Source organism: Mustela nivalis (assembly GCF_964662115.1).
Source record: "Mustela nivalis genome assembly, chromosome: 12".
Taxonomy (NCBI): Eukaryota; Metazoa; Chordata; class Mammalia; order Carnivora; family Mustelidae; genus Mustela; species Mustela nivalis.
The window spans coordinates 104178364-104202277 of NC_139031.1; positions in this window are offsets into that span (position 1 = coordinate 104178364).

Below are 23914 nucleotides of genomic sequence, written 5' to 3' on the forward strand. Positions count from 1 at the left end.
CGGTGGCTAGAATCCCTGCCTCATGAGACCCTGTGCTAGAAAGCCCCTAGAACCATCTCAACTATGTTAGTCTATCTTGGAAGCCAACAAGTGTTGGCCCAGTTAAGGGCACGGTAACAATCAGTCACGTTATGTTATAATGATTGTCGATATCTTTTAAAGCCTTGTCAAGTTCCTTTTTGAGTAACCCTCACCCCACCCTTAGAGAAATTTATCTGTGGTTCACCTCTTTGAAATACCTCATTGTTGTTCCACATTTACCATAGCCAAAAAACAAAAAGAAACAAAAAAATAGCTTTTTATTATCAAAGTGTTCAGAAGGGGGCGCCACTGTAAACAATGCGAGTTTTCGCTGCCGGGACAATTTTGTTGCAGAAACAGCTGAAAGCAATCAGGTCAGACAGAGCCAAGGGCTGGAGGGATTTTTAAAATGACAAAAACCGAACCAAATCTAACCAAAACAAAAATCAAAACCAATGGCCAAGATTTCAAGTTTGCTACTAAAGGTATGACATTCTCCTAAGAGATGCGAGTGACTTGATCAATATATTTATATATTTATATTTGAAGAAGAAGGAACTATTTGATGCAGCAAATCCACGTTGGTTAAAAATTACCAGATATGTGTGCTCCTGGGTGGCTCAGTGGTTTAGGCCTCTGCCTTCGGCTCAGGTCATGATTTCAGGGTCCTGGGATGGAGCCCCACATCGGGCTCTCTGCTCAGCAGGGAGCCTGCTTCCCCCCTCTCTCTCTGCCTCCCTCTCTACCTACTAGTGATCTGTCTGTCAAATGGGTAAATAAGATCTTTAAAAAAAGAATTACTAGGTGTGAAATACATCGAGGGTATGGGAAGGAAAATGATTTCACCTGATCTGACTAGGAAGTGGTTGAAGCCTGAATTAAAGTTATATAAAAAGAGTAAAGACCTGGGAAATATATGGGGTAAAAATCCCTAGAAAAACAGCAATAATAACTGGCTGCTCTTTATTGATCCAGATCCTGCGGTAGGCAAAGTAGAGCTGGTTTTAGCCAGAGGATGATCTCCGTTTGTCTTTATGACCTGGCATTTCCTGCAAGCCAGGCATGGGGCTCTGCACTAGAGCTGCAAATGCTGGGTCCCTCATTGTCCCTTTTCTCTTCTCAGGGGGACAACGGGCATGTCCATGGTGCAGTGTGACAGGCTTTACCACAGGGAGACAAAAGACTGCCAAGGGTAGGTGGCAGCTGGGAAAAGCCACCTAGGAACAGATTTTCAGGAGAGGTGATAGACAAGGGCAAAGCGAAGAATGAGGATGAGTGTGTCAAGTTTCAAAATGCCAGGAGGCAGCACAGTGCATTTGGGAAACTACAGCTAGTTCATGACAACCGACAGCTGATCTGGCAGCATCACCTGGGGATGGAGGCAGAGCCACGGGGTTAACACTGGGGGTGAGAAGGTTTGTATACTATGGCGAGGAGGTGAGGTACTACACTGTGGGGGCAGAGGGAGCTACCGGAGGATTTCAAATATCAGAATCGTAACCATAATAGAGTATTTAATTGCATCCTAGCTTTCATCAAGGGTAAGATGCAATATACTTTATGTACGACTAAGAAAGAGAAATGCTGTCTTTTAAACTAGGATATGTCATCAAGTGCAAGGTGAGTGCCACTTTAAGAGATATTAACATGGGGGTGGAGGACAAATCTTAGAACAAGTAAACTGTGGTACTAAAATAATTAAGATAGTTTGAACACTTGGATCAACAACAAAAGTGAATATTGCTTCCCATGGGTCCCAAACTATATTAAGTCTTAGAACAAGAGACATTCTCATCTTGATGCCCCGCAGCTGTTAGACCCAAGGTAGAGAGGGCAGTAGCCAACGACCAGCAGGCCCCAAATGCCATGTGCAGTCTCTAAGAGCAACTGCCTTTGAGAGAGGAAACGGTAGAGAGTGGGCTTTCTGAGGTAGAGAATTACTAGCTGGGAAAGTAGGAAAATTGACACAGAATCGGAATTGATGCCCCTACATGACAGAGTTGGTGAAACTTCCCTTCTCAGAGGTCTTGAGGCTCCTCAGAAATGTATTTTTCATTTTGGACAGAACATTCAGGATAAATATGATCTGTTCGAGTTCCTGGTTCTCTCAACACGACTGTTTCTTAAGATTCACTGGCACCAGAAAAGGGTTTTGATAGTCCAGGGTAAGTCCTGACAAATGCAAAGCACGGTATCTATGAAAAACTAACCACTCAGAAGGGAACAACAGATAAAAAGCCAGGCCGACCTGACCCTGCAGGATAGGTAAGGCTGGTCTGGAAACATGGGTAGAGGGGAAGTGCCCATCTCCTGCTAGAAGACCTAGAGAAGACCCCTTCCGGAGAGACCACCAGGAGAGGGGAGCAGTAGGTGCTGAAGATGAAGAATATTTTAATCAGCAGAGAAGGTCAAAATGACAAAGTTCCACGATCAGAGTAAACATATTGGATTAAAAAATAAAAAATAAAAAAAAAGGATTTTTTTGAAAAAACTTTTTTTTGAAGGAATTTAAACAAAAGTCCTTTTAAAGAGACAGTTGGCTGTTTAAACCAATATTACAATTCACTGAGAGAATCGCTGCATTATTTGTTGGGGTAGAAAGGACCTGGAATGTAGAAAGACCTATTCTGCAGAGGAAAAAATAGAATCACTAACAGGCCTCATGCCTTGCACAGCCAGTGGCTACAATCCCAGCCTCATGAGACCCTGTGCTAGAAAGCCCCTAGAACCATCTCAACTATGTTAGTCTATCTTGGAAGCCAACAAGTGTTGGCCCAGTTAAGGGCACGGTAACATTCAGTCACGTTATGTTATAATGATTGTCGATATCTTTAAAAGCCTTGTCAAGTTCCTTTTTGAGTAACCCTCACCCCACCCTTAGAGAAATTTATCTGTGGTTCACCTCTTTGAAATACCTCATTGTTGTTCCACATTTACCATAGACGAAAAACAAACAAACAAAAAAACAAAACAAAACCAAAAAGCTTTTTATTAACAAAGTGTTCAGAAGGGGGCGCCACTGTAAACAATGCGAGTTTTCGCTGCCGGGACAATTTTGTTGCAGAAACAGCTGAAAGCAATCAGGTCAGACAGAGCCAAGGGCTGGAGGGATTTTTAAAATGACAAAAACCGAACCAAATCTAACCAAAACAAAAATCAAAACCAATGGCCAAGATTTCAAGTTTGCTACTAAAGGTATGACATTCTCCTAAGACATGCGAGTGACTTGATCAATATATTTATATATTTATATTTGAAGAAGAAGAAACTATTTGATGCAGCAAATCCACGTTGGTTAAAAATTACCAGATATGGGGGCTGCTGGGTGGCTCAGTGGTTTAGGCCTCTGCCTTCGGCTCAGGTCATGATTTCAGGGTACTGGGATGGAGCCCCACATCGGGCTCTCTGCTCAGCGGGGAGCCTGCTTCCCCCCTCTCTCTCTGCCTCCCTCTCTACCTACTAGTGATCTGTCTGTCAAATGGGTAAATAAGATCTTTAAAAAAAGAATTACTAGGTGTGAAATACATCGAGGGTATGGGAAGGAAATGATTTCACCTGATCTGACTAGGAAGTGTTTGAAGCCTTAATAAAGTGCTATAAAAAAAGTAAAGACCTGGGATTTATATGGGGAACAAATCCCTAGAAAAACAGCAATAATAACTGGCTGCTCTTTATTGATCCAGATCGTGCGGTAGGCAAAGAAGAGCTGGTTTTAGCCAGAGGATGATCTCCGTTTGTCTTCGTGATCTGGCATTTCCTGTAAGCCAGGCATGGGGCGCTGCACTAGAGCTGCAAATTCTGGGGGCTCTCACTGTCCCTTTTCTCTTCTCAGGGTGACAACGGGCATGTCCATGGTGCAGTGTGACATGCTTTACCACAGGGAGATAATAGACTGTCAATGGTAGTTGGGAGCTGGGAAAAGCCACTTAGGAACAGATTTTCAGGGGAGGTGATAGACAAGGGCAAAGCGAAGAATGAGGATGAGTGTGTCAAGTTTCAAAGTGCCAGGAGGCAGCACAGTGCATTCGGGAAACTACAGCAAGTTCATGACAACCCACAGCTGATCTGGCAGCATTACCTGGGGATGCAGGCTGAGCCCCGGGGTTAACACTGGGGGTGAGAAGGTTTGTATACTATGGCGAGGAGGTGAGGTACTACACTGTGGGGGCACAGGGAGCTACCGGAGGATTTCAAATATCAGAATCGTAACCATAATAGAGTATTTAATTGCATTCTAGCTTTCATCAAGGGTAAGATGCACTATAGTTTATGTTCGACTAAGAAAGAGAAATGCTGTCAGTTAAACTAGGATATGTCATCAAGTGCAAGGTGAGTGCCACCTTAAGAGATATTAAAATTGGAGGGGGGACAAATCTTAGAACAAGTAAATTGTGTTAGTAGGATAATTAAGAAAGATCCAACACTTGGATCAACTAAAGAAGTGATTATTGCTTCCCATGTGCCCCAAACTATATTAAGTCCAAGAACAAGAGACGTGCTCATCTTGATGCCCCACAGCTGTTAGACCCAAGGTACAGAGTGCAGTTGCCAACGACCAGCAGGCCCCAAGTGCCATGTGCAGACTCTAAGAGCAACTGCCTTTGAACGAGGAAACAGTTGAGAGTGGGCTTTCTGATGTAGAGAATTACTAGCTGGGAAAGTAGGACAATTGACACAGAATCTGAATTGATGCCCCTACATGACAGAGTTGGTGAAACTTCCCTTCTCAGAGATCTTGAGGCTCCTCAGAAATGAATTTTTCATTTTGGACAGAACATTCAGGATAAATATGATCTGTTTGCGTTCCTGGTTCTCTCATTAGGACTGTTTCTTAGGCTTCACTGGCACAAGGAAAGGGTTTTGATAATCCAGGGTAAATCCTGACAAAAGCAAAGCACGGTATCTATGAAAAACTAACCCTCAGAGGAGAACAACAGATAAAGGGCCAGGCCGACCTGACCCTGCAGGATAGGTAAGGTTAGTCTGGCAACAGGGGTAGAGGGGAAGTGCTCATCTCCTGCTAGAAGAGCTAGAGAAGACTCCTTCCGGAGAGACCACCAGGAGAGGAGAGCAGTATGTGCTAATGATGAAGAATATTTTAATCAGCAGAGAAAGTCAAAATGACAAAGTTCCACATCAGAGTAAACATATGGGATAAAAAATAAAAAATTAAAAAAAAAGATTTTTTTGAAAGGACTTTTTTTTAAAGGAATTTAAACAAAAGTCCTTTTAAAGAGACAGTTGGCTGTTTAAACCAATAGTACAACTCACTGAGAGAATCACCGCATTATTTCTTTGGGTAGAAAGGACCTGGAAATGAGAAAGACCCATTCTGCAGAGGAAAAAATAGAATCACTAACAGGCCTCATGCCTTGCACAGCCAGTGGCTAGAATACCTGCCCCATCAGACCCTGTGCTAGAAGGCCGCTAGAACTATTTCACCTATGGTAGTTTTTCTTGGAAGCCAACAAGTGTTGGCCCAGTTAAGGGCACGGTAACAATAAGTCACGTTATGTTAAAATGATTTTCGATATCTTTAAAAGCCTTGTCAAGTTGCTTTTTGAGTAACCCTCACCCCACTCTTAGAGAAATTTATCTGTGGTTCACCTCTTTGAAATACTCATTGTTGTTCCACATTTACCAAAGCCAAAAAACAAAAAGAAACAAAAAAAAAGCTTTTTATTAACAAAGTGTTCAGAAGGGGGCGCCACTGTAAACAATGAGAGTTTTCGCTGCCAGGAAAATTTTGTTGCAGAAACAGCTGAAAGCAATCAGGTCAGACAGAGCCAAGGGCTTGAGGGATTTTTAAAATGACAAAAACCGAACCAAATCTAACCAAAACAAAAATCAAAACCAATGGCCAAGATTTCAAGTTTGATACGAAAGGTATGACATTCTCCTGAGAGATGCGAGTGACTTGATCAATATATTTATATATTCATATTTGAAGAAGAAGGAACTATTTGATGCAGCAAATCCACGTTGGTTAAAAATTACCAGATATGTGTGCTCCTGGGTGGCTCAGTGGTTTAGGCCTCTGCCTTCGGCTCAGGTCATGATTTCAGGGTCCTGGGATGTAGCCCCACATTGGGCTCTCTGCTCAGCAGGGAGCCTGCTTCCTCCCTCTCTCTCTGCCTCCCTCTCTACCTACTAGTGATCTGTCTGTCAAATGGGTAAATAAGATCTTTAAAAAAAGAATTACTAGATTTGAAATACAACGAGGGTATGGGAAGGAAAATGATTTCACCGGATCTGACTAGGAAGTGATTGAAGCCTGAATTAAAATGCTATAAAAAGAGTAAAGACCTGGGAAATATATGGGGAAAAAATCCCTAGAAAAACAGCAATAATAACTGGCTGCTCTTTATTGATCCAGATCCTGCGGTAGGCAAAGAAGAGCTGGTTTTAGCCAGAGGATGATCTCCGTTTGTCTTCATGATGTGGCATTTCCTGCAGGCCAGGCATGGGGCTCTTCACTAGAGCTGCAAATGCTGGGGGCCCTAATTGTCCCTTTTCTCTTCTCAGGGGGACAACGGGCATGTCCATGGTGCAGTGTGACAGGCGTTACCACAGGGAGATAATAGACTGCCAAGGGTAGGTGGGAGCTGGGAAAAGCCACTTAGGAACAGATTTTCAGGGGAGGTGATAGACAAGGGCAAATCGAAGAATGAGGATGAGTGTGTCAAGATTCAAAGTGCCAGGAGGCAGCACAGTGCATTCGGGAAACTACAGCAAGTTCATGACAACCGACAGCTGATCTGGCAGCATCACCTGGGGATGGAGGCTTAGATCTGGGGTTAACACTGGGTTGAGATGGTTTGTATACTATGGCGAGGAGGTGAGGTACTACACTGTGGGGGCAAAGAGAGCTACGGGATGATTTCAAATATCAGAATTGTAACCATAATAGAGTATTTAATTGCATTCTAGCTTTCATCAAGGGTAAGATGCACTATAGTTTATGTTCGACTAAGAAAGAGAAATGCTGTCAGTTAAACTAGGATATATCATCAAGTGCAAGGTGAGTGCCACCTTAAGAGATATTAAAATGGGGGGGGGGGACAAAACTTGGAACAAGTAAATTGTGGTAGTAGCATAATTAAAAAATATCCAACACTTGGATCAACTAAAGAAGTGATTATTGCTTACCATGTGCCCCAAACTATATTAAGTCTTAGAACAAGAGACGTGCTCATCTTGTTGCCCCGCACCTGTTAGACCCAAGATACAGAGGGCAGTAGCCAACGACCAGCAGGCCCCAAGTGCCATGTGCAGACTCTAAGAGCAACTGCCTTTGAAAGAGGAAACGGTTGAGAGTGGGCTTTCTGAGGTAGAGAATTACTAGCAGGGAAAGTAGGACAATTGACACAGAATCAGAATTGATGCCCCTACATGACAGAGTTGGTGAAACTTCCCTTCTCAGAGATCTTGAGGCTCCTCAGAAATGAATTTTTCATTTTGGACAGAACATTCAGGATAAATATGATCTGTTTGCGTTCCTCGTTCTCTCATTAGGACTGTTTCTTAGGCTTCACAGGCACAAGAAAAGGATTTTGATAATCCAGGGTAAATCCTGACAAAAGCAAAGCACGGTATCTATGAAAAAATAACCACTCAGAGGAGAACAACAGATATAGGCCAGGCCGACCTGACCCTGCAGGATAGGTAAGGTTAGTCTGGCAACAGGGGTAGAGGGGAAGTGCCCATCTCTTGCTAGAAGACCTAGAGAAGACCCCTTCCGGAGAGACCACCAGGAGAGGAGAGCAGTAGGTGCTAATGATGAAGAATATTTTAATCAGCAGAGAAGGTCAAAATGACAAAGTTCCACGATCAGAGTAAACATATGGGATTAAAAAATAAAAAATAAAAAATAAAAAGATTTTTTTGAAAGGACTTTTTTTTAAAGGAATTTAAACAAAAGTCATTTTAAAGAGACAGTTGGCTGTTTAAAACAATAGTACAACACACTGAGAGAATCGCCGCATTATTTATTGGGGTAGAAAGGACCTGGAATGTAGAAAGACCCATTCTACAGAGGAAAAAATAGAATCACTAACAGGCCTCATGCCTTGCACAGCCAGTGGCTAGAATACCTGCCCCATCAGACCCTGTGCTAGAAGGCCGCTAGAACTATTTCAACTATGGTAGTTTTTCTTGGAAGCCAACAAGTGTTGGCCCAGTTAAGGGCACGGTAACAATCAGTCACGTTATGTTATAATGATTGTCAATATCTTTAAAAGCCTTGTCAAGCTCCTTTTTGAGTAACCCTCACCCCACCCTTAGAGAAATTTATCTGTGGTTCACCTCTTTGAAATACCTCATTGTTGTTCCACATTTACCATAGCCAAAAAACAAAAAGAAACAAACAAAAAAAAAAGCTTTTTATTAACAAAGTGTTCAGAAGGGGGCGCCACTGGAAACAATGAGAGTTTTCGCTGCCGGAACAATTTTGTTGCAGAAACAGCTGAAAGCAATCAGGTCAGACAGAGCCAAGGGCTGGAGGGATTTTTAAAATTACAAAAACCTCGGGGCCCCTGGGTTGCTCAGTTGGTTGGACGACTGCCTTCGGCTCAGGTCATGATCCTGGAGTCCCGGGATCAAGTCCCACATCGGGCTCCCAGCTCTATGGGGAGTCTGCTTCTCCCTCTGACCTTCTCCTCGCTCATGTTCTCTCTCACTGTCTCTCTCTCAAATAAATAAATAAAATCTTTAAAAAAATATTAAAAAAAAATAAAATTACAAAAAGTGAACCAAATCTAACCAAAACAAAAATCAAAACCAATGGCCAAGATTTCAAGTTTGCTACTAATGGTATGACATTCTCCTAAGACATGCGAGTGACTTGATCAATATATTTATATATTTATATTTGAAGAAGAAGGAACTATTTGATGCAGCAAATCCACGTTGGTTAAAAATTACCAGATATGGGGGCTCCTGGGTGGCTCAGTGGTTTAGGCCTCTGCCTTCGGCTCAGGTCATGATTTCAGGGTCCTGGGATGGAGCCCCACATCGGGCTCTCTGCTCAGCGGGGAGCCTGCTCCCCCCCTCTCTCTCTGCCTCCCTCTCTACCTACTAGTGATCTGTCTGTCAAATGGGTAAATAAGATCTTTAAAAAAAGAATTACTAGGTGTGAAATACATCGAGGGTATGGGAAGGAAATGATTTCACCTGATCTGACTAGGAAGTGGTTGAAGCCTGAATTAAAGTGCTATAAAAAGAGTAAAGACCTGGGAAATATATGGGGAAAAAATCCCTAGAAAAACAGCAATAATAACTGGCTGCTCTTTATTGATCCAGATCCTGCGGTAGGCAAAGAAGAGCTGGTTTTAGCCAGAGGATGATCTCCGTTTGTCTTCGTGATCTGGCATTTCCTGTAAGCCAGGCATGGGGCTCTGCACTAGAGCTGCAAATGCTGGGGGACCTCACTGTCCCTTTTATCTTCTACAGGGGACAACGGGCATGTCCATGGTGCAATATGACACGCTTTACCACAGGGAGATAAAAGACTGTCAAGGGTAGGTTGGAGCTGGGAAAAGTCACTTAGGAACAGATTTTCAGGGGAGGTGATAGACAAGGGCAAAGCGAAGAATGAGGATGAGTGTGTCAAGTTTCAAAGTGCCAGGAGGCAGCACAGTGCATTCTGGAATCTACAGCAAGTTCATGACAACCCACAGCTGATCTGGCAGCATCACCTGGAGATGGAGTCTTAGATCTGGGGTTAACACTGGGGTGAGATGGTTTGTATACTATGCCGAGGAAGTGAGGTACTACACTGTGGCGGCAGAGGGTTTTACCGGAGGATTTCAAATATCAGAATCGTAACCATAATAGAGTATTTAATTGCATCCTAGCTTTCATCAAGGGTAAGATGCGATATAATTTATGTACGACTAAGAAAGAGAAATGCTGTCAGTTAAACTAGGATATGTCATCAAGTGCAAGGTGAGTGCCACTTTAAGAGATATTAACATGGGGGTGGAGGACAAATCTTAGAACAAGTAAACTGTGGTACTAAAATAATTATGAAAGTTCGAACACTTGGATCAACAACAAAAGTGATTATTGCTTCCCATGTGTCCCAAACTATATTAAGTCTTAGAACAAGAGACGTTCTCATCTTGATGCCCCGCAGCTGTTAGACCTAAGGTAGAGAGGGCAGTAGCCAACGACCAGTAGGCCCCAAGTGCCATGTGCAGATTCTAAGAGCAACTGCCTTTGAGAGTGGAAACGGTAGAGAGTGGGCTTTCTGAGGTAGAGAATTACTAGCTGGGAAAGTAGGAAAATTGACACAGAATCGGAATTGATGCCCCTACATGACAGAGTTGGTGAAACTTCCCTTCTCAGAGGTCTTGAGGCTCCTCAGAAATGTATTTTTCATTTTGGACAGAACATTCAGGATAAATATGATCTGTTCGAGTTTCTGGTTCTCTCATCACGACTGTTTCATAGGATTCACTGGCACCAGAAAACGGTTTTGATAGTCCAGTGTAAGTTCTGACAAATGCAAAGCACGGTATCTATGAAAAACTAACCACTCAGAAGAGAACAACAGATAAAAAGCCAGGCCTACCTTACCCTGCAGGATAGTTAAGGCTGGTCTGGAAACATGGGTAGAGGGGAAGTGCCCATCTCCTGCTAGAAGAGCTAGAGAAGACCCCTTCCGGAGAGACCACCAGGAGAGGAGAGCAGTAGGTGCTGATGATGAAGAATATTTTAATCAGCAGAGAAGGTTAAAATGACAAAGTTCCACGATCAGAGTAAACATATGGGTTTAAAACTAAAAAATTTAAAAAAAACGTTTATTTTGAAAGGACTTTTTTTAAAGGAATTTAAACAAAAGTCCTTTTAAAGAGACAGTTGGCTGTTTAAACCAATAGTACAACTCACTGAGAGAATCGCTGCTTTATTTATTGGGGTAGAAAGGACCTGGAATGTAGAAAGACCCATTCTGCAGAAGAAAAAATAGAATCACTAACAGGCCTCATGCCTTGCACAGCCGGTGGCTAGAATCCCTGCCTCATGAGACCCTGTGCTAGAAAGCCCCTAGAACCATCTCAACTATGTTAGTCTATCTTGGAAGCCAACAAGTGTTGGCCCAGTTAAGGGCACGGTAACAATCAGTCACGTTATGTTATAATGATTGTCGATATCTTTTAAAGCCTTGTCAAGTTCCTTTTTGAGTAACCCTCACCCCACCCTTAGAGAAATTTATCTGTGGTTCACCTCTTTGAAATACCTCATTGTTGTTCCACATTTACCATAGCCAAAAAACAAAAAGAAACAAAAAAATAGCTTTTTATTATCAAAGTGTTCAGAAGGGGGCGCCACTGTAAACAATGCGAGTTTTCGCTGCCGGGACAATTTTGTTGCAGAAACAGCTGAAAGCAATCAGGTCAGACAGAGCCAAGGGCTGGAGGGATTTTTAAAATGACAAAAACCGAACCAAATCTAACCAAAACAAAAATCAAAACCAATGGCCAAGATTTCAAGTTTGCTACTAAAGGTATGACATTCTCCTAAGAGATGCGAGTGACTTGATCAATATATTTATATATTTATATTTGAAGAAGAAGGAACTATTTGATGCAGCAAATCCACGTTGGTTAAAAATTACCAGATATGTGTGCTCCTGGGTGGCTCAGTGGTTTAGGCCTCTGCCTTCGGCTCAGGTCATGATTTCAGGGTCCTGGGATGGAGCCCCACATCGGGCTCTCTGCTCAGCAGGGAGCCTGCTTCCCCCCTCTCTCTCTGCCTCCCTCTCTACCTACTAGTGATCTGTCTGTCAAATGGGTAAATAAGATCTTTAAAAAAAGAATTACTAGGTGTGAAATACATCGAGGGTATGGGAAGGAAAATGATTTCACCTGATCTGACTAGGAAGTGGTTGAAGCCTGAATTAAAGTTATATAAAAAGAGTAAAGACCTGGGAAATATATGGGGTAAAAATCCCTAGAAAAACAGCAATAATAACTGGCTGCTCTTTATTGATCCAGATCCTGCGGTAGGCAAAGTAGAGCTGGTTTTAGCCAGAGGATGATCTCCGTTTGTCTTTATGACCTGGCATTTCCTGCAAGCCAGGCATGGGGCTCTGCACTAGAGCTGCAAATGCTGGGTCCCTCATTGTCCCTTTTCTCTTCTCAGGGGGACGACGGGCATGTCCATGGTGCAGTGTGACAGGCTTTACCACAGGGAGATAAAAGACTGCCAAGGGTAGGTGGCAGCTGGGAAAAGCCACCTAGGAACAGATTTTCAGGAGAGGTGATAGACAAGGGCAAAGCGAAGAATGAGGATGAGTGTGTCAAGTTTCAAAATGCCAGGAGGCAGCACAGTGCATTTGGGAAACTACAGCTAGTTCATGACAACCGACAGCTGATCTGGCAGCATCACCTGGGGATGGAGGCAGAGCCACGGGGTTAACACTGGGGGTGAGAAGGTTTGTATACTATGGCGAGGAGGTGAGGTACTACACTGTGGGGGCAGAGGGAGCTACCGGAGGATTTCAAATATCAGAATCGTAACCATAATAGAGTATTTAATTGCATCCTAGCTTTCATCAAGGGTAAGATGCAATATACTTTATGTACGACTAAGAAAGAGAAATGCTGTCTTTTAAACTAGGATATGTCATCAAGTGCAAGGTGAGTGCCACTTTAAGAGATATTAACATGGGGGTGGAGGACAAATCTTAGAACAAGTAAACTGTGGTACTAAAATAATTAAGATAGTTTGAACACTTGGATCAACAACAAAAGTGAATATTGCTTCCCATGGGTCCCAAACTATATTAAGTCTTAGAACAAGAGACATTCTCATCTTGATGCCCCGCAGCTGTTAGACCCAAGGTAGAGAGGGCAGTAGCCAACGACCAGCAGGCCCCAAATGCCATGTGCAGTCTCTAAGAGCAACTGCCTTTGAGAGAGGAAACGGTAGAGAGTGGGCTTTCTGAGGTAGAGAATTACTAGCTGGGAAAGTAGGAAAATTGACACAGAATCGGAATTGATGCCCCTACATGACAGAGTTGGTGAAACTTCCCTTCTCAGAGATCTTGAGGCTCCTCAGAAATGAATTTTTCATTTTGGACAGAACATTCAGGATAAATATGATCTGTTTGCGTTCCTGGTTCTCTCATTAGGACTGTTTCTTAGGCTTCACTGGCACAAGGAAAGGGTTTTGATAATCCAGGGTAAATCCTGACAAAAGCAAAGCACGGTATCTATGAAAAACTAACCCTCAGAGGAGAACAACAGATAAAGGGCCAGGCCGACCTGACCCTGCAGGATAGGTAAGGTTAGTCTGGCAACAGGGGTAGAGGGGAAGTGCTCATCTCCTGCTAGAAGAGCTAGAGAAGACTCCTTCCGGAGAGACCACCAGGAGAGGAGAGCAGTATGTGCTAATGATGAAGAATATTTTAATCAGCAGAGAAAGTCAAAATGACAAAGTTCCACATCAGAGTAAACATATGGGATAAAAAATAAAAAATTAAAAAAAAAAAGATTTTTTTGAAAGGACTTTTTTTTTAAGGAATTTAAACAAAAGTCATTTTAAAGAGACAGTTGGCTGTTTAAACCAATAGTACAACTCACTGAGAGAATCGCCGCATTATTTCTTTGGGTAGAAAGGACCTGGAAATGAGAACGACCCATTCTGCAGAGGAAAAAATAGAATCACTAACAGGCCTCATGCCTTGCACAGCCAGTGGCTAGAATACCTGCCCCATCAGACCCTGTGCTAGAAGGCCGCTAGAACTATTTCAACTATGGTAGTTTTTCTTGGAAGCCAACAAGTGTTGGCCCATTTAAGGGCACGGTAACAATCAGTCACGTTATGTTAAAATGATTTTCGATATCTTTAAAAGCCTTGTCAAGTTGCTTTTTGAGTAACCCTCACCGCACTCTTAGAGAAATTTATCTGTGGTTCACCTCTTTGAAATACTCATTGTTGTTCCACATTTACCATAGCCAAAAAACAAAAAGAAACAAAAAAAAAGCTTTTTATTAACAAAGTGTTCAGAAGGGGGCGCCACTGTAAACAATGAGAGTTTTCGCTGCCAGGAAAATTTTGTTGCAGAAACAGCTGAAAGCAATCAGGTCAGACATAGCCAAGGGCTTGAGGGATTTTTAAAATGACAAAAACCGAACCAAATCTAACCAAAACAAAAATCAAAACCAATGGCCAAGATTTCAAGTTTGATACGAAAGGTATGACATTCTCCTGAGAGATGCGAGTGACTTGATCAATGTATTTATATATTCATATTTGAAGAAGAAGGAACTATTTGATGCAGCAAATCCACGTTGGTTAAAAATTACCAGATATGGGGGCTCCTGGGTGGCTCAGTGGTTTAGGCCTCTGCCTTCGGCTCAGGTCATGATTTCAGGGTCCTGGGATGGAGCCCCACATTGGGCTCTCTGCTCAGCGGGGAGCCTGCTTCCCCCCTCTCTCTCTGCCTCCCTCTCTACCTACTAGTAATCTGTCTGTCAAATGGGTAAATAAGATCTTTAAAAAAAGAATTACTAGATTTGAAATACAACGAGGGTATGGGAAGGAAAATGATTTCACCGGATCTGACTAGGAAGTGATTGAAGCCTGAATTAAAATGCTATAAAAAGAGTAAAGACCTGGGAAATATATGGGGAAAAAATCCCTAGAAAAACAGCAATAATAACTGGCTGGTCTTTATTGATCCAGATCCTGCGGTAGGCAAAGAAGAGCTGGTTTTAGCCAGAGGATGATCTCCGTTTGTCTTCATGATGTGGCATTTCCTGCAGGCCAGGCATGGGGCTCTTCACTAGAGCTGCAAATGCTGGGGGCCCTCATTGTCCCTTTTCTCTTCTCAGGGGGACAACGGGCATGTCCATGGTGCAGTGTGACAGGCGTTACCACAGGGAGATAATAGACTGCCAAGGGTAGGTGGGAGCTGGGAAAAGCCACTTAGGAACAGATTTTCAGGGGAGGTGATAGACAAGGGCAAAGCGAAGAATGAGGATGAGTGTGTCAAGTTTCAAAGTGCCAGGAGGCAGCACAGTGCATTCGGGAAACTACAGCAAGTTCATGACAACCGACAGCTGATCTGGCAGCATCACCTGGGGATGGAGGCTTAGATCTGGGGTTAACACTGTGTTGAGATGGTTTGTATACTATGGCGAGGAGGTGAGGTACTACACTGTGGGGGCAAAGAGAGCTACCGGATGATTTCAAATATCAGAATTGTAACCATAATAGAGTATTTAATTGCATTCTAGCTTTCATCAAGGGTAAGATGCACTATAGTTTATGTTCGACTAAGAAAGAGAAATGCTGTCAGTTAAACTAGGATATATCATCAAGTGCAAGGTGAGTGCCACCTTAAGAGATATTAAAATGGGGGGGGACAAATCTTGGAACAAGTAAATTGTGGTAGTAGCATAATTAAAAAATATCCAACACTTGGATCAACTAAAGAAGTGATTATTGCTTACCATGTGCCCCAAACTATATTAAGTCTTAGAACAAGAGACGTGCTCATCTTGTTGCCCCGCACCTGTTAGACCCAAGATACAGAGGGCAGTAGCCAACGACCAGCAGGCCCCAAGTGCCATGTGCAGACTCTAAGAGCAACTGCCTTTGAAAGAGGAAACGGTTGAGAGTGGGCTTTCTGAGGTAGAGAATTACTAGCAGGGAAAGTAGGACAATTGACACAGAATCAGAATTGATGCCCCTACTTGACAGAGTTGGTGAAACTTCCCTTCTCAGAGATCTTGAGGCTCCTCAGAAATGAATTTTTCATTTTGGACAGAACATTCAGGATAAATATGATCTGTTTGCGTTCCTCGTTCTCTCATTAGGACTGTTTCTTAGGCTTCACAGGCACAAGAAAAGGATTTTGATAATCCAGGGTAAATCCTGACAAAAGCAAAGCACGGTATCTATGAAAAAATAACCACTCAGAGGAGAACAACAGATAAAGGGCCAGGCCGACCTGACCCTGCAGGATAGGTAAGGTTAGTCTGGCAACAGGGGTAGAGGGGAAGTGCCCATCTCTTGCTAGAAGACCTAGAGAAGACCCCTTCCGGAGAGACCACCAGGAGAGGAGAGCAGTAGGTGCTAATGATGAAGAATATTTTAATCAGCAGAGAAGGTCAAAATGACAAAGTTCCACGATCAGAGTAAACATCTGGGATTAAAAAATAAAAAATAAAAAATAAAAAGATTTTTTTGAAAGGATTTTTTTTTAAAGGAATTTAAACAAAAGTCATTTTAAAGAGACAGTTGGCTGTTTAAAACAATAGTACAACACACTGAGAGAATCGCCGCATTATTTATTGGGGTAGAAAGGACCTGGAATGTAGAAAGACCCATTCTACAGAGGAAAAAATAGAATCACTAACAGGCCTCATGCCTTGCACAGCCAGTGGCTAGAATACCTGCCCCATCAGACCCTGTGCTAGAAGGCCGCTAGAACTATTTCAACTATGGTAGTTTTTCTTGGAAGCCAACAAGTGTTGGCCCATTTAAGGGCACGGTAACAATCAGTCACGTTATGTTATAATGATTGTCAATATCTTTAAAAGCCTTGTCAAGCTCCTTTTTGAGTAACCCTCACCCCACCCTTAGAGAAATTTATCTGTGGTTCACCTCTTTGAAATACCTCATTGTTGTTCCACATTTACCATAGCCAAAAAACAAAAAGAAACAAACAAAAAAAAAAGCTTTTTATTAACAAAGTGTTCAGAAGGGGGCGCCACTGGAAACAATGAGAGTTTTCGCTGCCGGAACAATTTTGTTGCAGAAACAGCTGAAAGCAATCAGGTCAGACAGAGCCAAGGGCTGGAGGGATTTTTAAAATTATAAAAACCTCGGGGCCCCTGGGTTGCTCAGTTGGTTGGACGACTGCCTTCGGCTCAGGTCATGATCCTGGAGTCCCGGGATCAAGTCCCACATCGGGCTCCCAGCTCTATGGGGAGTCTGCTTCTCCCTCTGACCTTCTCCTCGCTCATGTTCTCTCTCACTGTCTCTCTCTCAAATAAATAAATAAAATCTTTAAAAAAAATTAAAAAAAAATAAAATTACAAAAAGTGAACCAAATCTAACCAAAACAAAAATCAAAACCAATGGCCAAGATTTCAAGTTTGCTACTAATGGTATGACATTCTCCTAAGACATGCGAGTGACTTGATCAATATATTTATATATTTATATTTGAAGAAGAAGGAACTATTTGATGCAGCAAATCCACGTTGGTTAAAAATTACCAGATATGGGGGCTCCTGGGTGGCTCAGTGGTTTAGGCCTCTGCCTTCGGCTCAGGTCATGATTTCAGGGTCCTGGGATGGAGCCCCACATCGGGCTCTCTGCTCAGCGGGGAGCCTGCTCCCCCCCTCTCTCTCTGCCTCCCTCTCTACCTACTAGTGATCTGTCTGTCAAATGGGTAAATAAGATCTTTAAAAAAAGAATTACTAGGTGTGAAATACATCGAGGGTATGGGAAGGAAATGATTTCACCTGATCTGACTAGGAAGTGGTTGAAGCCTGAATTAAAGTGCTATAAAAAGAGTAAAGACCTGGGAAATATATGGGGAAAAAATCCCTAGAAAAACAGCAATAATAACTGGCTGCTCTTTATTGATCCAGATCCTGCGGTAGGCAAAGAAGAGCTGGTTTTAGCCAGAGGATGATCTCCGTTTGTCTTCGTGATCTGGCATTTCCTGTAAGCCAGGCATGGGGCTCTGCACTAGAGCTGCAAATGCTGGGGGACCTCACTGTCCCTTTTATCTTCTACAGGGGACAACGGGCATGTCCATGGTGCAATATGACACGCTTTACCACAGGGAGATAAAAGACTGTCAAGGGTAGGTTGGAGCTGGGAAAAGTCACTTAGGAACAGATTTTCAGGGGAGGTGATAGACAAGGGCAAAGCGAAGAATGAGGATGAGTGTGTCAAGTTTCAAAGTGCCAGGAGGCAGCACAGTGCATTCTGGAATCTACAGCAAGTTCATGACAACCCACAGCTGATCTGGCAGCATCACCTGGAGATGGAGTCTTAGATCTGGGGTTAACACTGGGGTGAGATGGTTTGTATACTATGCCGAGGAAGTGAGGTACTACACTGTGTCGGCAGAGGGTTTTACCGGAGGATTTCAAATATCAGAATCGTAACCATAATAGAGTATTTAATTGCATCCTAGCTTTCATCAAGGGTAAGATGCGATATAATTTATGTACGACTAAGAAAGAGAAATGCTGTCAGTTAAACTAGGATATGTCATCAAGTGCAAGGTGAGTGCCACTTTAAGAGATATTAACATGGGGGTGGAGGACAAATCTTAGAACAAGTAAACTGTGGTACTAAAATAATTATGAAAGTTCGAACACTTGGATCAACAACAAAAGTGATTATTGCTTCCCATGTGTCCCAAACTATATTAAGTCTTAGAACAAGAGACGTTCTCATCTTGATGCCCCGCAGCTGTTAGACCTAAGGTAGAGAGGGCAGTAGCCAACGACCAGTAGGCCCCAAGTGCCATGTGCAGATTCTAAGAGCAACTGCCTTTGAGAGTGGAAACGGTAGAGAGTGGGCTTTCTGAGGTAGAGAATTACTAGCTGGGAAAGTAGGAAAATTGACACAGAATCGGAATTGATGCCCCTACATGACAGAGTTGGTGAAACTTCCCTTCTCAGAGGTCTTGAGGCTCCTCAGAAATGTATTTTTCATTTTGGACAGAACATTCAGGATAAATATGATCTGTTCGAGTTTCTGGTTCTCTCATCACGACTGTTTCATAGGATTCACTGGCACCAGAAAACGGTTTTGATAGTCCAGTGTAAGTTCTGACAAATGCAAAGCACGGTATCTATGAAAAACTAACCACTCAGAAGAGAACAACAGATAAAAAGCCAGGCCTACCTTACCCTGCAGGATAGTTAAGGCTGGTCTGGAAACATGGGTAGAGGGGAAGTGCCCATCTCCTGCTAGAAGAGCTAGAGAAGACCCCTTCCGGAGAGACCACCAGGAGAGGAGAGCAGTAGGTGCTGATGATGAAGAATATTTTAATCAGCAGAGAAGGTTAAAATGACAAAGTTCCACGATCAGAGTAAACATATGGGTTTAAAACTAAAAAATTTAAAAAAAACGTTTATTTTGAAAGGACTTTTTTTAAAGGAATTTAAACAAAAGTCCTTTTAAAGAGACAGTTGGCTGTTTAAACCAATAGTACAACTCACTGAGAGAATCGCTGCTTTATTTATTGGGGTAGAAAGGACCTGGAATGTAGAAAGACCCATTCTGCAGAAGAAAAAATAGAATCACTAACAGGCCTCATGCCTTGCACAGCCGGTGGCTAGAATCCCTGCCTCATGAGACCCTGTGCTAGAAAGCCCCTAGAACCATCTCAACTATGTTAGTCTATCTTGGAAGCCAACAAGTGTTGGCCCAGTTAAGGGCACGGTAACAATCAGTCACGTTATGTTATAATGATTGTCGATATCTTTTAAAGCCTTGTCAAGTTCCTTTTTGAGTAACCCTCACCCCACCCTTAGAGAAATTTATCTGTGGTTCACCTCTTTGAAATACCTCATTGTTGTTCCACATTTACCATAGCCAAAAAACAAAAAGAAACAAAAAAATAGCTTTTTATTATCAAAGTGTTCAGAAGGGGGCGCCACTGTAAACAATGCGAGTTTTCGCTGCCGGGACAATTTTGTTGCAGAAACAGCTGAAAGCAATCAGGTCAGACAGAGCCAAGGGCTGGAGGGATTTTTAAAATGACAAAAACCGAACCAAATCTAACCAAAACAAAAATCAAAACCAATGGCCAAGATTTCAAGTTTGCTACTAATGGTATGACATTCTCCTAAGACATGCGAGTGACTTGATCAATATATTTATATATTTATATTTGAAGAAGAAGGAACTATTTGATGCAGCAAATCCACGTTGGTTAAAAATTACCAGATATGGGGGCTCCTGGGTGTCTCAGTGGTTTAGGCCTCTGCCTTCGGCTCAGGTCATGATTTCAGGGTCCTGGGATGGAGCCCCACATCGGGCTCTCTGCTCAGCAGGGAGCCTGCTTCCCCCCTCTCTCTCTGCCTCCCTCTCTACCTACTAGTGATCTGTCTGTCAAATGGGTAAATAAGATCTTTAAAAAAAGAATTACTAGGTGTGAAATACATCGAGGGTATGGGAAGGAAAATGATTTCACCTGATCTGACTAGGAAGTGGTTGAAGCCTGAATTAAAGTTATATAAAAAGAGTAAAGACCTGGGAAATATATGGGGTAAAAATCCCTAGAAAAACAGCAATAATAACTGGCTGCTCTTTATTGATCCAGATCCTGCGGTAGGCAAAGTAGAGCTGGTTTTAGCCAGAGGATGATCTCCGTTTGTCTTTATGACCTGGCATTTCCTGCAAGCCAGGCATGGGGCTCTGCACTAGAGCTGCAAATGCTGGGTCCCTCATTGTCCCTTTTCTCTTCTCAGGGGGACAACGGGCATGTCCATGGTGCAGTGTGACAGGCTTTACCACAGGGAGATAAAAGACTGCCAAGGGTAGGTGGCAGCTGGGAAAAGCCACCTAGGAACAGATTTTCAGGAGAGGTGATAGACAAGGGCAAAGCGAAGAATGAGGATGAGTGTGTCAAGTTTCAAAATGCCAGGAGGCAGCACAGTGCATTTGGGAAACTACAGCTAGTTCATGACAACCGACAGCTGATCTGGCAGCATCACCTGGGGATGGAGGCAGAGCCACGGGGTTAACACTGGGGGTGAGAAGGTTTGTATACTATGGCGAGGAGGTGAGGTACTACACTGTGGGGGCAGAGGGAGCTACCGGAGGATTTCAAATATCAGAATCGTAACCATAATAGAGTATTTAATTGCATCCTAGCTTTCATCAAGGGTAAGATGCAATATACTTTATGTACGACTAAGAAAGAGAAATGCTGTCTTTTAAACTAGGATATGTCATCAAGTGCAAGGTGAGTGCCACTTTAAGAGATATTAACATGGGGGTGGAGGACAAATCTTAGAACAAGTAAACTGTGGTACTAAAATAATTAAGATAGTTTGAACACTTGGATCAACAACAAAAGTGAATATTGCTTCCCATGGGTCCCAAACTATATTAAGTCTTAGAACAAGAGACATTCTCATCTTGATGCCCCGCAGCTGTTAGACCCAAGGTAGAGAGGGCAGTAGCCAACGACCAGCAGGCCCCAAATGCCATGTGCAGTCTCTAAGAGCAACTGCCTTTGAGAGAGGAAACGGTAGAGAGTGGGCTTTCTGAGGTAGAGAATTACTAGCTGGGAAAGTAGGAAAATTGACACAGAATCGGAATTGATGCCCCTACATGACAGAGTTGGTGAAACTTCCCTTCTCAGAGGTCTTGAGGCTCCTCAGAAATGTATTTTTCATTTTGGACAGAACATTCAGGATAAATATGATCTGTTCGAGTTCCTGGTTCTCTCAACACGACTGTTTCTTAAGATTCACTGGCACCAGAAAAGGGTTTTGATAGTCCAGGGTAAGTCCTGACAAATGCAAAGCACGGTATCTATGAAAAACTAACCACTCAGAAGGGAACAACAGATAAAAAGCCAGGCCGACCTGACCCTGCAGGATAGGTAAGGCTGGTCTGGAAACATGGGTAGAGGGGAAGTGCCCATCTCCTGCTAGAAGACCTAGAGAAGACCCCTTCCGGAGAGACCACCAGGAGAGGGGAGCAGTAGGTGCTGAAGATGAAGAATATTTTAATCAGCAGAGAAGGTCAAAATGACAAAGTTCCACGATCAGAGTAAACATATTGGATTAAAAAATAAAAAATAAAAAAAAAGGATTTTTTTGAAAAAACATTTTTTTGAAGGAATTTAAACAAAAGTCCTTTTAAAGAGACAGTTGGCTGTTTAAACCAATATTACAATTCACTGAGAGAATCGCTGCATTATTTGTTGGGGTAGAAAGGACCTGGAATGTAGAAAGACCTATTCTGCAGAGGAAAAAATAGAATCACTAACAGGCCTCATGCCTTGCACAGCCAGTGGCTACAATCCCAGCCTCATGAGACCCTGTGCTAGAAAGCCCCTAGAACCATCTCAACTATGTTAGTCTATCTTGGAAGCCAACAAGTGTTGGCCCAGTTAAGGGCACGGTAACATTCAGTCACGTTATGTTATAATGATTGTCGATATCTTTAAAAGCCTTGTCAAGTTCCTTTTTGAGTAACCCTCACCCCACCCTTAGAGAAATTTATCTGTGGTTCACCTCTTTGAAATACCTCATTGTTGTTCCACATTTACCATAGACGAAAAACAAACAAACAAAAAAACAAAACAAAACCAAAAAGCTTTTTATTAACAAAGTGTTCAGAAGGGGGCGCCACTGTAAACAATGCGAGTTTTCGCTGCCGGGACAATTTTGTTGCAGAAACAGCTGAAAGCAATCAGGTCAGACAGAGCCAAGGGCTGGAGGGATTTTTAAAATGACAAAAACCGAACCAAATCTAACCAAAACAAAAATGAAAACCAATGGCCAAGATTTCAAGTTTGCTACTAATGGTATGACATTCTCCTAAGACATGCGAGTGACTTGATCAATATATTTATATATTTATATTTGAAGAAGAAGAAACTATTTGATGCAGCAAATCCACGTTGGTTAAAAATTACCAGATATGGGGGCTCCTGGGTGTCTCAGTGGTTTAGGCCTCTGCCTTCGGCTCAGGTCATGATTTCAGGGTACTGGGATGGAGCCCCACATCGGGCTCTCTGCTCAGCGGGGAGCCTGCTTCCCCCCTCTCTCTCTGCCTCCCTCTCTACCTACTAGTGATCTGTCTGTCAAATGGGTAAATATGATCTTTAAAAAAAGAATTACTAGGTGTGAAATACATCGAGGGTATGGGAAGGAAATGATTTCACCTGATCTGACTAGGAAGTGTTTGAAGCCTTAATAAAGTGCTATAAAAAAAGTAAAGACCTGGGATTTATATGGGGAACAAATCCCTAGAAAAACAGCAATAATAACTGGCTGCTCTTTATTGATCCAGATCCTGCGGTAGGCAAAGAAGAGCTGGTTTTAGCCAGAGGATGATCTCCGTTTGTCTTCGTGATCTGGCATTTCCTGTAAGCCAGGCATGGGGCGCTGCACTAGAGCTGCAAATTCTGGGGGCTCTCACTGTCCCTTTTCTCTTCTCAGGGTGACAACGGGCATGTCCATGGTGCAGTGTGACATGCTTTACCACAGGGAGATAATAGACTGTCAATGGTAGTTGGGAGCTGGGAAAAGCCACTTAGGAACAGATTTTCAGGGGAGGTGATAGACAAGGGCAAAGCGAAGAATGAGGATGAGTGTGTCAAGTTTCAAAGTGCCAGGAGGCAGCACAGTGCATTCGGGAAACTACAGCAAGTTCATGACAACCCACAGCTGATCTGGCAGCATCACCTGGGGATGCAGGCTGAGCCCCGGGGTTAACACTGGGGGTGAGAAGGTTTGTATACTATGGCGAGGAGGTGAGGTACTACACTGTGGGGGCACAGGGAGCTACCGGAGGATTTCAAATATCAGAATCGTAACCATAATAGAGTATTTAATTGCATTCTAGCTTTCATCAAGGGTAAGATGCACTATAGTTTATGTTCGACTAAGAAAGAGAAATGCTGTCAGTTAAACTAGGATATGTCATCAAGTGCAAGGTGAGTGCCACCTTAAGAGATATTAAAATTGGAGGGGGGACAAATCTTAGAACAAGTAAATTGTGTTAGTAGAATAATTAAGAAAGATCCAACACTTGGATCAACTAAAGAAGTGATTATTGCTTCCCATGTGCCCCAAACTATATTAAGTCCAAGAACAAGAGACGTGCTCATCTTGATGCCCCACAGCTGTTAGACCCAAGGTACAGAGTGCAGTTGCCAACGACCAGC